This window comes from Suncus etruscus, chromosome 3 (genome assembly GCF_024139225.1).
Source record: "Suncus etruscus isolate mSunEtr1 chromosome 3, mSunEtr1.pri.cur, whole genome shotgun sequence".
Taxonomy (NCBI): domain Eukaryota; kingdom Metazoa; phylum Chordata; class Mammalia; order Eulipotyphla; family Soricidae; genus Suncus; species Suncus etruscus.
The window spans coordinates 69,284,239-69,289,357 of record NC_064850.1 but is presented as its reverse complement, the minus strand read 5'-3'; the positions used below and the strand labels follow the sequence as shown (position 1 = coordinate 69,289,357).

General features: G+C 35.6%; 1 non-coding gene across 1 annotated transcript; it reads left to right on the top strand.

Moving 5' to 3' along the window:
* Positions 1 to 4,955: 4,955 nt before the first annotated feature.
* On the top strand, positions 4,956 to 5,119 carry LOC126004645 (U1 spliceosomal RNA). Its single transcript, XR_007493913.1, has one exon. It is a non-coding gene; the product is annotated as a U1 spliceosomal RNA (small nuclear RNA).

Genomic DNA, 5,119 nt, shown 5'->3' with positions numbered 1-5,119 from the left:
CATACATTTATTTATATTTACACAACTCAGTGTTTTTATAATAGCACATAAATAAAAATAAAGTCCATGTATATTTAAAAGTTAATTTGATGGTGGTTATTTTGACTGTGCTAATAGTCAAATATAAAATCTTAGTAATATGAACTGCATCTCCAGTAATGTTATTAAAATTGGATATAGTAAAAGCAACAAATATTATATTTTTAAATTTACTAAAAATATATTTTTAACTTACCAAGTTATGCTCAGGGGACCTTATGGCCACTCCTAGTGATACTTGGTCGACTAGGCTGATGATTCAATTCTAGGGCCTGAGAATGTCATGCTACTGAGTTCTCTCAGTTCTAGGGACCAACAAGGCTACTCTGGGAGTGATCTGGCCCTCCATAACTATTTTTAATAGTACTGCAATAACTATATGGTACAATGAATCAAACCATGTTTGGGTGCATAAACCTTGTACTATCTCCTTGGACTTGTTTTAGTTATTATTACTATTGGCTCTATGCACATGAATTATTCCTGAAGGTGCTCAAGTGCTTCTATGTGGTTATCAGGGATTGAACTTGTAGGGTTAATCACATGCAAGGAAAGTGCCTTCATTATTGTACTTTCACTTTGGCCCCATTTTTATTTTTAATTTTAAAATTAAAAACTTACAATCATGTTAATGTTTATGCTTTTAATATACAAAGTGACTTCACCACCTCTACCATAAATAACATAGAAAATTGTACTATGATGAGAAATGTTTTCATTTTGGTTGCATTATTGGCTCTCTTTCTCAAGTCATCCTCTGAAAGGTAATTTCTTGGTCATCTCATTTGTTCTCTCTGGGGATTTCTTCATCATTAATAAAAAGTGTTTATGGAGACTGAACTGATTTGGTATCTAGAGGAATCAGTTGAGGCTTTATCATGTCAGTATGCCTGAGAATATGCTCATTATCTCTATATTCTCCCTTTATCATATTTCATATTTCTATATATACAAGTCAGAGGGCATCAGATATCCTTAAGACAAAGTGATATTTTCCCACTATTAGCTGACATTTATGACAGGAATTGGCTTCTTTTATGTGCATATACTGATTCATTTGTTCAATCAAGAAGTGCATTTAATATATTCTTTCACTAAACTCTTCTCTGGATTCTGTGTAAAAAAGAATCAAGCCCATATTTACTGCTGATATAGTATGTTGAAGGTCATTAACAGAGGTCTCAGTCAGGCAATTTGCCTTTCTCTCTTGGAATTGTGTTTCCCATCTCTCAGTCTCAATTCCAGTTAACACCACAAAATCTTAACTTTATTTTCCCACATCTATAATAGTGGCATTAAATATATTCTCTCTTTTTTTTTTTTTTTTTGCTAACCAGCTCATGAACAGTTCTAGAACTATTCACTTTGCAAAACTGAAACTTTATACCTGATCAATAACTTCTTTTATTTAGCCCACCCTCCCTCCAATACTAGGAACTACCCTTCTGTGTTTTGTTTATGTGAATCTGGTCAATAGGTACTTCAAATCTGTACATCTTTTCAAAAACTTCAGTGTCCCTTAAATTAAAAATATTTATTTAGAAGCAAGGTAGTTGAGGCAAGTGGTAGAAGACATGTCTAGCATCCTAGAGACCCTGAATTCTATGTCTCATATCACATACACTGGCCCCACCATGGCCTTAGTGACCCTGGTACACTGCTAGACATCATCTTTATTCTATTTTATTAAAATAGATTTGTTTAGAAATCTTTTTTGAAGAAGGTACCATTTCTGTTGTTATTTAAGGTTACTCATGAAAGATGTTTGGGGTCATGTGGTGCTAGGAATTGAACCCAGAACTTCTGCATGAAAAGCATTTTCACCATTGTTTTTAGCTAACTCCTTGGCCTTATTTAGTATTTTTAAATGAATTTATACTTACTTTACAAAAAATAACTTCTTGATTCGGAAGTTTACCTAATGATTTATAATTGACATATTTTTCCAGAAATTTTATTGTAGTTTAACTCTTAAGAAAGTAATATCTAACCTTTTGCAATAAAAAAAAAAGACTAAAATGTTGTGGAAAGTGAAACCAGTGAAGATAAAATTGGAAGTGTAACTTACATCGATCACACTTCTTACTCCCACAGCCTATAAATGTTGGCTGAAAATTGTGCCTAAACCAAAACAGACCACAGAGATCCTAATTTTTACCACTTGAATCATTCTTTTAGCATGATGTTATGCCTGATTTTTAGTTTGTTTTCTGTACCATGCTTGATACACCCTGAAGCTGGAGCTGGAATATTAGACTCTAGAATTCTCTTCATATGGAGTAATTTGGTATAACCAGATACCAACTGCTTTCAAATTTTTTTTCTAACATACTTCATGCTGGCTTGAATGCTTCTTAGAATTATTAAAGCCTGGGAGAATTATTGCAAGTTCTTTACTACTAATCATAAAGAAAGCATTAATTGGTCTGAACTAAGGAGGAAAGAAATTATTTTTATAAATATAATTTTTGTGCTGTATTGACATTAAAGGACATTTTTATTTTTAGAACAATATCTATCACTCTAAAATGAAAGATGCTATTTTCTAATCCATTCTTTGAAAATCACTATAAGATAATTACATGGTATTAACAGCATTTGGCCATGATAGCAATTTAAGATAAATTGATAAAATAATAAAAATATGTCAATCAATTTATCATCAATATTTGTATACTAATTACTTTACACTGTAAAGCTAAAAGGTAAAAATGAGAGGGAGAGATCACACGAATAAAGATAAAGACAAGAACTGCCACTAACTCCAATGGTTGAAAGTTGCTAAGGTAGGGCTCAGTGTTTAACCTTAAGTTCCTGGTAAGGAGGTGGGAGATTTGGGGCATTGGTGATAGGAATATTGCACTGGTGGAGGGAGGTGTTCTTTACATGACTGAAACCCAACTACAATCATGTTTGTAATCAAATTGTATAAATAAATACATTAGTAAAAATTAAAGATAAAAAAATAATTTTTTTTATTATTAGGAATTATTAGGAAGGAGAATGTCTGCTCATTCCATCATTCCACAGGAATATAACTCTATCTGGCACTGTGTTCTGAAAGAAATATCTTCTGCAGGGATGAGCAATTTAATTCACAGCTTTATATTTTTTGGGAGGGGGAGTCACACCCGGCAGAGCTCAGGGGTTATTCCTGACTCTGCGCTCAGAAATTGCTCCTGGAAGGCACAGGGGACCATATGGGATGCCGGGATTTGAACCACCATCCTTCTGCATGCAAGGCAAACTCCCTAACTCCATGCTATCTCTCAGGCTCTTAATTCACAGCTCTTATTTTAAAAAAATGAAGGCAGCACAGATTAAATTTTTATTGAAAAAGTGAGTAAAAATTGGGGGAGGTGACAAGGATATAAGTCCTGCAAAAGAATTAAAGTGGTCCAAGAATTTCATCTTTTTGAACGTCATTATCAAGCTGATTCAACACAGAATCTCCATAACCTTTTTGTAGAACTAGTCTTTGCTTGAAGCTGGTCTGAAGTTGTCCTCTCTGCACAACTTTAGCTTGGAAAGTCTAATCTCTGTTGCTTTAAAGCTAGATCTGTTTATTCCTTTTTGGAAACCAGACAAGCAGATGGTGTGGCTGACATCCCTTTACAAAGACAAGTATAGTATGCTCATCCAGGTGGAAGCCACCAGTCTGCATATAAAGTTGAGCCAGGCAGCTAGCAGCAGGTTGCTTGCTGGAGAATCATCCTTAGCATTGTCTCTAACTTGGACAGATACTTGACTCAAATCACAGATTTCTTTCCATAGAACACAGTGAATGGTTTTAGCTTAAAAGCATTTAGGAACAGATCTGAGCAAAGGGCTTCTCCAGCCAAGAGAAGACTCCCTTAGCTGTCAGGATGAACTCTGCCAGGATGAGGGAGCTGCAGAGTATGCCCCTTAGTCCTGAAATTAATGCTGTTTCCAAGGATTTTTTTTTTGTACCAAGGTGGTATTTCTTTTTTTTTTAATTTTTTTTTATTTAAACACCTTGATTACATACATGATTGTGTTTGGGTTTCAGTCATAAAAGGAACACCACCCATCACCAGTGCAACATTCCCATCACCCAAGTCCCAAATCTCCCTCCTCCCCACCCAACCCCTGCCTGTACTCTAATCAGGCTCTACCTTTCCCTCATACATTCTCAATATTAGGACAGTTCAAAATGTAGTTATTTCTCTAACTAAACTCATCACTCTTTGTGGTGAGCTTCCTGAGGTGAGCTGGAACTTCCAGCTCTTTTCTCTTTTGTGTCTGAAATTTATTATTGCAAGAATGTCTTTCATTTTTCTTAAAACCCATAGATGAGTGAGACCATTCTGCGTTTTTCTCTCTCTCTCTGACTTATTTCACTCAGCATAATAGATTCTGTGTACATCCATGTATAGGAAAATTTCATGACTTCATCTCTCCTGACAGCTGCATAGTATTCCATTGTGTATATGTACCACAGTTTCTTTAGCCATTCGTCTGTTGAAGGGCATCTGTTTCCAAGGATTTTATAGGCTGTATCAGAGAACACCTGCCAAAAAAAAACTTTGCTTATATAGAACTTAATTCTTCTTTTAAACAATAGTTCATATTATCTATGTTTGTCTTGATCTTCATATAATATTATAAAACTCTGTCAAAGTACATGTTATTGTTTTTTTATTTATTTTTATTTTTTGGCCACACCTGGTGACTCTCAGGGGTTACTTCTAGCTATGCGCTCAGAAATCACTCCTGGCTTGGGGGACCACATGGATGCATGGGATCAAACTGTGGTCCGTCCTGGGTCAGCTGTGTGCAAGGCAAATGCCCTACCTCTGAGCCATCACTCCAACCCCCAAAGTATATGTTTTGATGACTTGACATTCCATTTTAGATGGTAGGTTATAACAATTCATTAAAAAATTATTTTCCCCATACTTACCTGGCAGGGGAGATACCATGATCATGAAGGTGGTTTCCCCAGAGCGAGGCTTATCCATTGCACTCCGGATGTGCTGATCCCTGCGATTTCCCCAAATGTGAGAAACTCGACTTCATAATTTGTGGTAGTGGGGGACTGCGTTTGCGCTCTCCCCTG